The sequence below is a fragment of the Gadus morhua genome, chromosome 20 (assembly GCF_902167405.1).
Source record: "Gadus morhua chromosome 20, gadMor3.0, whole genome shotgun sequence".
Taxonomy (NCBI): domain Eukaryota; kingdom Metazoa; phylum Chordata; class Actinopteri; order Gadiformes; family Gadidae; genus Gadus; species Gadus morhua.
In genome coordinates, this window is record NC_044067.1 from 22142051 (window position 1) to 22154788 (window position 12738).

The following is a 12738-nucleotide window of genomic DNA, read 5'->3' on the forward strand; positions in this document are numbered from 1 at the left end:
TGGGACAGCGTGGTTCCTCTCACACCAATTAGAGAAAGGCGCACCACTTCGCCGCATAGAGGGAAGAAGTAGAAGGCGCACGAGCGCTCTGAATAGTGTTGATAACCGTCTCAGGCAAACCTTTGCCCTGCAGAATCAACCTCTCCGGAGCCAAACCAACAGCCGTCCCGAGACATCGGGCGGGTGGTGCACCGTCCCGTGGGCCTGTGAGAGCGCATCCGGCCTGAACGGTACTGGCCACGGCGCTGACCGCAAGAGCGCGGCCAGCTCTGGAAATCACAGAGCTGAACGGTTCTCCGGGGCCACTAATATCAGGGACAGACTCTCCTGTCTGACCCGTTCCAGAAGAGGAAGGATCAGCTGGAGCGGGGGAAACGCATACAAGAGGGCCCGCGGCCAAGGTGTGTGTGCCAACGCATCTACCCCCAACGGGGGAAGATCCCGAGGGCTGAGGGAGAACCATCACCTGCAGTGCGTGTTCTCCCTGGACGCGAAGAGGTCCACCTGTGCTGTCCCGAACTTCTGCCAGATCAGTCTGACAATGTCGGGATGTAACCGCCACTCGTCTCGGCGGGGACCGCCTCGAGACATGAGGTCCGCCCCAAAGTTCAGAGCGCCCGCGATATGCAGGGCTCTCAGACTGAGGAGGTACCGATGAGCCCAAAGCCGGAGCTCGACCGCCTTTCGGTGGAGAGCAGGGGAGCGGCCGCGCACCAGGTGAAAGAAATGCAACAGCATTTTCCTCACAGCGTCGAGCTCCAACACATTTAAGTGTGCTGTAGTGGGCGTGCGCCACTCGTCCCCGACCGAGTGAGAGAGGCACGTTCCTCCCCAACCTGTCAATGAGGCGTCCGTGAAGACCACTACGTAGGAAGCCACCCTGCCCAGGGGAACACCCCTGAGAAGGGCGGAGGGTGTTTTCCAATATTCCAGGTCTGGCGACACCGAACGGGAAACGAGGAGCACCCTGAGCTTGTGTCGCCTGGAGTCTAACCGTTGGCGAGCAAACCACCGCTGGAGTCTGCGCATAAAAAGTAGACCCAGGGGGACCACGGGGTGGGCAGCTGCCATCAGCCCTAACAGGCGCATGGTGGACAGTGCGGTCACGTTTCTGCGAACGCGAAAACGAGAGAGCGTCGACAGGATGGCGTCTCGCCGAGGAGGCGAAAGCATCGCAGTCATGGTGCCTGAGTCTAGGCAAAGCCCCAAGTAGACTGTCTGCCGGCTGGGGAGCGGGGAGCTCTTCTCCCAGTTGATGGCAAAACCCAGGAAGGCGAGATGGTTTATCACCAACATGGTGTCCCTTCTCCCTTCTCGGTCTCTTCTGAGTTGCTCAGAAGAAGCAGGTCATCTAGGTAGAAGAGAATCCTCTTTTCCTGACGCCTGAGCGGTTCCAACGCCGTCTCCACACACTTCGAGAAGGTGCGCGGAGCCAGGGAATAGCCGAACGGCAGACACTGGTACTCGTACGCCATCCCCATAAAGGCAAGGCGGAGAAACTTCCTGTGCGCCTGCCGAACATGATTACTTCCTGCCGGAAGTAATCATCCTTGAGATCCAGGGATGTGAACCAATCGCCCTCTCTCACACACCGGAACAACACTCCGACAGTGAGCATTCTGAACTTCCTCGTGGCAACAGATCTGTTGAACACGCGAAGATCCAGAATAGGTCTCTTTTCCCCTGGCTTCTTGGAAACCAGGAAGTAGCGGGAATAAAACCCTAGGTGAGACTCGTGGGGGGGAACGACGGTGATGGCCCCCTTTACCAAGAGAAGTGTCACCTCTGCTGCCAGAGCCCTGCTCGCAGCCGGGTCCCGTAGCGTGGTCTCCACCAACCCCATAAAGGGTGGGGGACGACGCTTGAACTGTATGGGATGGCCCCATCTCAACGTGGTGTCCAACCACGATGGCAGAACGCACCGCTCTTGCCAACACGCATAGCGGTCGGAGAGAGGGCGAGCCGACAGCTGAGGAAGACCGTCCAGGAATAACCCGTATTCCTCTGCCCCTACCGCCTCCACACTGCGTGTGAGCCAAGGGGGGCTTCCCATGAAAGGGAGGAGGCTCAGCGAGCGTAGGAGACGTACCAGATCCAGCCGCTGTAAAAACAACGAGCTGTCTAGACGTCGCGCTCGTGCCCGCTGAACAGGGAGCGAGCCGTCCGGCCGCCGCACCTGTGCGCATGCGCTGTCCGCAGGCTGTAGCCACAGCGCGCGGACCCGTCTCCTCACCTATAATGTGGGGAACTGGGAGACCGGTACAAGTGGCCGTATCCACGGGCTCGTGCAACGAGTCTCTGATCCGTCCACGAGGCTCCAAGGGACGCCGCTTCTTAGAAGCAGGTGAACCAGAGGCCATGTGAACACGCCGTCCGTCCGCCACCCTACAGCCACAGGGCTGAGAGGGGGGAAGAGGCAACATGGAGGAACGCACCACAAGCGTAGGACGCAGGTGGCCTGAGGAATATCGCTCTTTAGGTACCATGTAGCCTACCGCTGTTCGGCCGAACGGTCTTTACTTTTTTTTTTTTAATAGGGAAAGAAAAAGTAGGAGCAAGCTTCCGGAACTTACCGGTCCGTGGCGCTGCTCTACCCGGCTGCGGCGGCACCGGGGCTGGAGTCGGAGGCGGCCCCCTGGAACGCTGGGACCGGCCTGGACCCCGCCTCCTCCCAGCCTGCTGGTGGGAGGAGCCCGTGAGAATCGCCCCGAACTGGGAACGATTCTCACGGACTGACTGCTGGTGCGCGAGCACCTCGGAGAACCGGGGACCAAATAGGCCATCAGGCGCTAGTGGACCCTGGACGAGGCTGGCCCGCTCTCGTTCCTGCACCGCAGTGTGGGAGAGCCATATGACCCTTTGAATAATGGTAGCCCACGCCATATGCCGGCCGGCCGGAACGGCTATCGGCTGGCATAGCTGGAGGATGGCGCTGGAACAAGCGGAAAACCGCCAGCCATCTCGCGGCTTCCTCCGGGCCGTAGGCCTCCCTGTCAGCAAACAAGGAGACCATGGCAGAGGAGAGCAGGGCGATGTTGTTGACCGCCGCCGCGGATTGCCGGCCTAACGTCCGTTAGGCCGACAATCTGCTTCTGGAGGCGGTCGGGGGGCAGCGGCTTTTCATTAGGGCGCCATCCGGCGCCCGGACAGAGAAGAGCTGCCAGTGGAGGCTCCAGGCGAGGGATCCCCCTCGCTTACCGGAGCCTTCAGGGTAGAAGGGTCCCCACCTGCAGCAGTAAACAAGTGCTGCACAGGCGGGAACAAGGGGTAACCCGCCGGGAAGCAGATGGGGTGCGAAAGCACTCGCCCTGCATATCGTCAGATACGGGGGCGAGAGACGGGGCCGGCATGGGAAACCCTTTGATGGCCGCCGCCTCACCCATGATCTCCCCGCGACGGTGGCGGTTGTAACCCGAGAGCGGGAAAAACCGGACGCCGAGTCGCCGTCCAACGTCGGCGTCGATGATGCCATCGCGTCAGGTCCACCGCAGGGGAAAAGAAGAGATGCCTGGAGAGGATCCCATTTTCAGGCAGCTCCCGGCAGGCGACACAGGAGACGGGGGCCGCCATAGCAGCCTCGGCGTGGTCAGTGCCGAGGCACACAGAGCACGCCAAGTGGCCGTCACCCGGTGCCAGGGAGGCGGGACAGGAGGCGCATAGGAGTCCTGAAAAGGACCTAGCTCCAGGAGCGCTCTCAGGTGGCCCTGAAAAGGGGCCGTTTGTCCGCGGCCTCGCCCGAGCCGCTGCCACCGGCTCGGGAGATCCGTGTTTAAGTCTTCATCTTCTTCTTAATAGTAGTTCTCAATTTCTCGCTGATAAGCACAAGTGCTGAAAGAAAAGGGAGGATGAGCGACGGTATTCACCGCGCTATATACACGATACCGTGGGAAATGTGGGCGGTGCCCACGCTGATAGGTGCATAGTTTGAATTTTCACGGGACAAGCCCATAAGGCGAAGCCTAGACGGCGTAGCCTACATGAAATAGAACTGCTCCCCCACACACCAGCACCCAGGCAACATCACTGCTCTTCCACACACCAGCACCCAGGCAATATAACTGCTCCTCCACACGCCAACCTGCAGCACCCAGCCAAGATCATGTTTTATAATACAAATGGCTTATTCTAAACATACATTATGTTTTTATCTCTCCATGGTCCACTCAGCACCGCTCCACTACTCAGCATCCACTGCTGTAGGATACAAATACACAATAAAAAGATTCCTTATAGGCTATAATACAGTGATATAACGGTTGTCTAAATCCATATGAATATTGATGTACCATAAAAATAGCCCTTGTCCTTATTGTGTAAAGTTTATTATAAAAGTGATAAGCCTAATACTAATTTCATGGAATTTATAGCTGTTACAGAAATAGCTGATCATGGTTAACGTGTTGCTTACAAAGATGATATAGTATTCTCACGTTAGCCTAATCTGTTTCCTGTTAACGTTGCCCAAATCTACTCATTAATGGGGATAAGAAACGCACATGCTTTAATGTATGTTCATTTGATTCAGATCTGCTGAAAATATACAATCTGATCATTAAACGTCTTGCCTTTTAAAAATGAAAAATGTAGCGGACCAGGGCCCCGTTTCCCGATAACGATGGATCTTCGCTCGTCCGATCATTCTCCCGATGGATCTTGCGATCCATCGATAATTTCTTTGTCGCGTTTCCCGAAACTCCTCTTAACGTGAACGCGCATTCGCTGCACTCACGACGTCGTAGAATTGTAACTGTCTACTGACACGGTGCTGAAATGGGCTCCGTAGGAGGGGGAGACGCAGGAATGTCGCAGGAAAATTGTGTTAAAAAGGGTTAAAATATATCCCCATCAAGGACAACAGCAGAGTAGCCTACGGAAAAAATAGACTGCAATTATATGAATGCTAAAGACATTAAAACACAATTGATTATGCTTAAACCGACATATATCAGTCCTAATCCTGAATGCACTGTGCGTTTCACGGCATTTTCCCCCCTGAAATAATTCCATATGACAAAAAATTAAAAATAGCTTGTGTGACAACTATTTATCTTAATGGGCTGATTTCTAAAACATGCTTTGCGCAGCAAAGAGAGCCGACTTAATCTGATTCCGCATAAGGGTTTCCTTGATTGATAATTTGATTGGCTATAAAAGCCCCTCCGGAAATAGGGTAAGGTATGTATTGATGAGGAATACAACGAAGCCCACCGTCTGGCCCGGTGCATCGTTGAGCGCACGATCGGGAGGTGGAAGTTGCGCTTTAGATGCCTTCACAAGTCAGGCGGAGGGCTCCAGTTTTCGCCGGCCAAGTCATGCGCCGTGATATGTGTGACGGCTATGTTGCACAACATTGCAGCTAAGGCTGGGGTGGCATTGCTTGAACCGGAGGACGCTGAGGACGATGACGACGAGGAAGATCGGTGTGAGGACGGCCTCCCTCATAACTACGCGGCTGGTTTTCATGCGCGTCGAAGAGTGATTGAGACAATTTCTTAACCCCCTCCACCCTCCCACATGTCACTAAACATTCCCGTCAACGTGACCAATCCCCACCATATCCCAGCCTTTTGCCTGCTCCTTTGCTTGTTTTTTATAATTTATTTTATTTCTTTATTTTTTATTTTTTTTAATTTCTTTTATTTCTTTATTTTATTTCTTTATTTTTTTTTTTTAATTTAATTAATTTTTTTACATTATTTTATGCTACGTTTTATGAGTAGCCTATGTCAGTCTGCACAAATCCCCCCACTTTCTCTCACACATTTTGAGTGCCCTGCCTGCGCAAACATTTTCTGGACTGTCCCGTTTTATTTTGGCCATTTTAACATCTTTATTCATGAATTAATTAATAATCTTTATTAATTACCAAATTAAGAACATGAAGGCGCAATGCGTTTTAATAAAACGCATCCAATACACGGAATGTCCGATGGTGACGCCACTGAGGCTATAGCTGACGATGCTCTTAGCGTCCTACGAGTAGGCCTACCTACGAGCACCCCTGGAGTACTCGTTAGCTACGAGCGTTTTCAAGACGTTCGTTCCCAACGATGCTTTCGGGAAACGCCCGAAAGCATCGTTGGGACCCCGTTTCCCGAAAGCGTCGTTGGCCTAAGTGGATCGTGAAGTGCGTCGAAAGGGCATCGTAGAGTTTTCACCGCGTTTCCCGAAAGCATCGTTGGGAACGAACGTCTTGAAAACGCTCGTAGCTAACAAGTACTCCAGGGGTGCTCGTAGGTACTCGTAGGACGCTAAGATCATCGTCAGCTATAGCCTCAGTGGCGACACCATCGGACATTCCGTCTATTGGATGCGTTTTATTAAAACGCATTGCGCCTTTATGTTCTTAGTTTGGTAATTAATAAAGATTATTAATTAATTTATTAATAAAGATGTTAAAATGGCCAAAATAAAACGGGACAGTCCAGAAAATGTTTGCGCAGGCAGGGCACTCAAAATGTGTGAGAGAAAGTGGGGGGATTTGTGCAGACTGACATAGGCTACTCATAAAACGTAGCATAAAATAATGTAAAAAAAAAAATTAAATTAAAACAATTAAAAAAAATAAAAAATAAAGAAATAAAAAAAATTAGCAAAAAAAAAAAAAAAGAAATACAATTTTTTATAGAAAACAAGCAAAGGAGCAGGCAAAAGGCTGGGATGAAGGCTGGGATGAATGTTTAGTGAAATGAGGGAGGGTGGAGGGGGTTAAAAAAAAAGTCTCAATCACTCTTCGAAGCGCAAGAAAACCAGCCGCGTAGTTATGAGGGAGGCCGTCCTCACACCGATCTTCCTCATCGTCATCGTCCTCAACGTCCTCCGGTTCAAGCAATGCCACCCCAGCCTTAGCTGCAATGTTGTGCAACATAGCCGTCACACAAATCACGGCGCATGACTTGGCTGGAGAAAACTGGAGCCCTCCGCCTGACTTGTGAAGGCATCTAAAGCGCAACTTCCACCTCCCGATGGTGCGCTCACCGATGCACCGGGCCAGACGGTGGGCTTCGTTGTATTCCTCATCATGGACGTCTCCCGGGTTATTCACAGGTGTGAAGAGGTGAGGGCGAAGAGGATATCCACTGTCTCCGAGGAGCCGCCACTCTTCCCTGGAGGCTGCAGCCGGCCGATGGACGACTCGCGGAAGAAGGAGTCGTGTGTGCTCCCAGGCCATCTCGCCACGACATCAAGGATGATGCCCTGATGGTCGCACACCACCTGACAATTCACAGCGGCATATCCCTTCCGGCATATGAACACATGGGCATCCACATGGGGCGTCAGAATGGGAACTAAGGTTCCGTCCACGGCTCCGGCCACTTGAGGGATGCGGAACGACCGAAAGAAATCTTCTTGGGTCGCCCGCATCTCGTCCCTGGTGGGGAAATGGACGTGCTGCGGAACCAGTCGGAGGAGGCTGTACGTCACTGCCTGGATCGACCTGCAGACTGACGCCTTGGACAGGCCCTGGCCATCTCCGACGACCTGCTGAAAGCTCCCTGTGGCGTAGAACCTGAGGGCGGCCAAGAGCTGTACTTGCGGTGTGAGCGCAAAGTTCCTCCTGGTTGCGCGTCTCAGGTCTTCGCTGATCGTCCCAAGAAGCTGTCTGATCAGCTCCCTGGGCAGCCTGTAGCGCTGGATGACTGCAGAGTCATTGTAGACCTCTCTCTCTCTCTCTCTCTCTCTCTCTCTCTCTCTCTCTCTCTCTCTCTCTCTCTCTCTCTCTCTCTCTTGCTCACGGAGCGCTAGCACACGCTGTCTACCAGCCATTATTTGCACTGACGTAGCCTGCATGGCCCCTTGCAATATATAGGCCTATGTTCCGAGACTAATTACCACAACCTGCCAACGAATAATGTTAATTAAATGCGTCATGCCTCCACAACACTATCAACACGTTAACAATCAGTCAGACACTCGGTTATGTTAAACAGTTAATTTGTTAAGGGTAGGCCTATATATAACTATTTGCCGGTGTTTCCACATGTATTATAGTCTTTATTATTATTATATAGAAGTAGCCCTATATTTAAACCTACTTTTTAATGATGCTATGTAGCCAGACATCTTTTTCCTTTCAAGGATTTAAACCAAGAGTAATTTTAACAGCCTTAACCCCAAAACATGCACATATTTTGCACGACAATAAAAGCAACAGAGGCGCTCATCTATTGCGGCCACTGAAGTGTGCTATATCATTTGTGGAGACCATTGTGGTTTATATAGTTCAGCTTCAGTTGATAGAAACATTGCGAAATATAGTGATTGCATGATTTTCACACTGTTACGACTGCGTCGTCGTCAGTAAAAGAATGACAAATGAACATCATGTTTGAAAAAAGGTTTTTTTATTTCAAAACTCAAAGAATAAACGGTTCAAAGGTGCCCACACCAACAAGCAACATTTTAAGAAGTGTGGGGGGGAATAGCTGACATAACTGCGGTCACTGGCAACACTAGGTCCGATGTGGAGCGAAAAAGAAAGCGTCCGAAGTTCGACAGCAAACTTCCTCAACGACGAGGAAGTACGCGCCATGGCCATCTTCCATGGCATCCCCGGGGGAATGGATATCCATGCGGGTATCACGGAAGAGGGAGATCCTTCACGTGAGCAATGGCAGGAGGATGAGGAACCCAGGATCCCCCAACAGTCCACCTCGGCTGGCCCACCTCCCTACCCGTCACATCTAAAAAGAGAACAAAAAAGCCTTATGAAAACGTGTTCACAGTTCATTCAACTTTCCCAACACACACACACACACACACACACACACACACACACACACACACACACACACACACACACACACACACACACACACACACACACACACATATATATATATAGAAAATATGTTTAGCATATACTGAAAAATATCACCTTGCTGCTCCGGGTCTCTAGCTGACGTGCCATAATGTCCAACTTTGCCCTCTTCAGCACAATCACCTCTTTATGGTAATCGGCGGATTCCCGGAGCAGACCACACACGTCCCTCAGCAGAGCCACCTTCTCCCTCTCCAACTCCACCAGGTCTTGGCTGCATTGGCAGCCACGAACGATGATGGAGGCGGTGGCAGTGGAGGCGGTGGAAGGGGTGGAGATGGTAGCCGAGGTGGACGGTGCGGTCATGACGGATAGGGAGGTGGGGGCAGCCGAGGTGGACTGGTGGGCAATCCTGGGTTCATCCTCCTCCTGCCATTCCTCACGTGAAGGATCTCCCTCTTCAGGGATACCTGCATGGATATCCATTCCCCCGGGGATGCCGCGGGAGGCTGAGAAGCCTATGATGGCCATGGCTCGCTCTTCCTCGCCGTTGAGGGCCTGCGCCGTGTTCACCCCGGCACCAGTCAAATTAGTTTGCTGTCGACATTCAGACGCTTTCTTTTTCGTTAGACTTACAAAGTCTTGCCATTTTTTTCGGACATCCACATCGGACCTAGTGATGCCAGTGAGCGCAGTCATTCTCTCTGCTATTTCTCCCCACTTCTTAGTTTTTTGCTTGTTGGTGTGGGCACCTTTGAAGCGGTCAAATAATATGCCTTTGTTGGCCTCCACCTCCTCCAGCAGAATGTTAATCTCTTCTGCCTTAAACATATACCTCCTCTTTTTCCCTTTGTCCGCCATTTTCTAGAGGCCTTACCCTATTTCCGGAGGGGCTTTTATAGCCAATCAAATTATCAATCAAGGAAACCCTTATGCGGAATCAGATTAAGTCGGCTCTCTTTGCTGCGCAAAGCATGTTTCAGAAATCAGCCCATTAAGATAAATGTAGTTGTCACACAAGCTATTTTTAATTTTTTGTCATATGGAATTATTTCAGGGGGGGAAATGCCGTGAAACGCACAGTGCATTCAGGATTAGGACTGATATATGTCGGTTTAAGCCTAATAAATTGTGTTTTAATGTCTTTAGCATTCATATAATTGCAGTCTATTTTTTTCGTAGGCTACTCTGCTGTTGTCCTTGATGGGGATATATTTTAACCCTTTTTAAAACAATTTTCCTGCGACATTCCTGCGTCTCCCCCTCCTACGGAGCCCATTTCAGCACCGTGTAAGTAGACAGTTACAATCCTACGACGTCGTGAGTGCAGCGAATGCGCGTTCACGTTAAGAGGAGTTTCGGGAAACGCTCCAAAGACATTATCGATGGATGCCATTCACAAGGGCCATTCATTCTGAATGGCTCTTGTTTTGAGGACTTCCATCGACAAAGTGGTAAACTCCCAAAAGCACCTACTAGAGAGGAGGCGGAGCATGGCCACGCAGTGTCAGAAAGGAGACAACGGTGTTGGTGGGACCGAGCCCTGACGAGTCGTCACCGAAGGATACAGACCCCGGAAGAATACATTTTAGTGTTATTGTCATTTAAGCAGTGCTGGAAGTGATAGCAGAGTTGTATGATGCACCAGAGTGAGTGCACTTATTGGAGACACAACCTACTTGAGTTCCTATTAAAGGGCGCTACTTCACCACCGTCCACCAGGTGTGAGTGTGATCGTGGTGCAAATGAGACTGACCCTGGCACTAGAGCTATTCAAGAGCATTCAAGAGAAAAATATAAATTTGCACTATTCTTGATGATGGTTCACCAGTTAAGTTTAAACATTTGTAGCCTAATGTTAAGTTTCATATGTTATGTTATATTAATTGTGCATGTGGTTGCTAGATAAAACTCATCAGGCAATTATATGAAAAATCGTAATGAGCAGAGAGTGCAAGGCACCTTGCTTTATCAAATGTAACCCGTCGCCTAGAACAACAGAGTCCTCTGTGTAAGGGATCCGGATATTTAAGTTCCTGTTTTTTCAGCAACATGTGTTTTTTATTATTTATTTACATTTTGTAGGTCAGTTGGTGTTTTCTGTTTGTTTTGGATTGCAATGTACTTTCGACTCCACCCTGCTACTTCCTGCTTTTCTTTGGTTTGCTGATATCCCCTGAGTTTGTGAACACACCTGTTGCTAATGTGTGTTGATTGGTTTGTGGCTACTTAAGCTCAGTGTGCCCATTCAGTCTCTGTCGGATCGTGCCTGTATGATACCTGTGCCTTGCTGGGAATAAACTCAGAGAAAGTTCTTATAACCAAGCCTTCTGTCTGCGATTGGATCCTTTTGCACCGAAAGCCTAACAGTACAATCCGACCAGTATGGATCCAGCAGAAATCAGCCAGTGGAAGACGGTCCTCAAACACCATGGTGTCGCTCTGGGGAGACAACAGCAGCAACTGGAGGAGTTTGGGAGAACAGTAACGGCCATCTCAAATGGGCTCACTGATCTCGCAGCCCAGGTTCAACAACTCCAAGTCTCAAGGGCCCCTCCAGTGGCAGCTCTCCTGGACCCCGTCGTACCACGGCCCAACCCTTCAGTCTCAGAGCCCCGTCTGCCCCCTCCCGAACACTATTCAGGGGAGCCAGGTACCTGTCGTTCGTTCTTAGCCCAATGCAAACTAATCTTCCAACTACAACCGTCAGCTTTCCCTACCGACCAAGCAAGAGTGGCGTATGTCATTACCCAGTTGTCCGGCCGAGCTAGAGAGTGGGGCACAGCTGTCTGGTCAGCCAGGGAGACCTTCTGCAACCTCTTCTCCACATTCTCTGAAGAGATGAGGAAGGCGTTTGATCGTTCCAAGCACGGCAGAGAGGCGGCACGGGAGATGCTGCATATCCGCCAGGGAAACCGCTCTGTGTCGGACTATGCCATAGATTTCCGGACTCTGGCTTCTTCTAGTGGATGGAATACAGACGCTCAGTTCGACGTGTTTCTCAATGGTCTCTCAGAGACCATAAAGGATGAAGTGATTACCCAGGAACCCCCCACCAGCTTCGATGCTCTGGTTGACCTGGCCATCCGCGTGGACTCCCGACTGCAGCAGCGCCGCAAGTGGAGATCTCCCAGAAGCCTTGGTGGAGCACCAGGTGAAGGGGCAGCTCCTCATCCGGCCTGGCCAGCCCTGCCACTCACCTCATCCACACCTCCAGAGCCAATGCAGATTAACCGCTATCACCTCACAGCATCAGAGAAGCAGCGGAGACTCAATGGCAATTTGTGCCTGTATTGTGGTCAGTCTGGCCACTTCTCCGTCTCTTGTCCATCAAAAGGAGGTGCTCATCAGTGAAACGAGGAGTACTGGTGAGCTCTACCCTTTTCAAGTCCTCCTCGATCCTGCTTCCTGCTACAACAGAGTGGGCTGGTCAGCAGCAACCACTCACCGTTCTCATTGACTCTGGGGCTGATGAGAATTTCATTGACACTAGACTAGCTTTTCAATTGGGACTGCAGATTCTTCCTTTAGACTCACCCCTAGTGGCCAATGCATTGAACTGTAGGAAGCTTGCTGATATAACCCATGTGTCTGCTCCGGTGTCTCTTCTAGTTTCTGGCAACCATCGTGAACAGATCCAGCTCCACATTATTGAGTCCCCTCACGCTCCCTTAGTCCTTGGTCATCCCTGGTTGAGGAAACATAACCCTCACATTGACTGGGTCAGCAACAAGGTTCTGGGCTGGAGCCCTTCCTGTTTGTCACTCTGCCTTTGCCAAGCTCATGTCCCCGTCCCTGCCGTGGTTGATTCCCCTGGTGAATTCCCTGATTTGTCTGCCATTCCCTCTGTGTACATGGACCTCAAGGCCGTGTTTAGTAAATCCCGCGCCGTTGCCCTTCCCCCTCATCGCCCCAATGATTGTGGTACCGACCTCCTACCGGGTAAGGCACCACCCAGGGGCCGACTCTACTCCCTC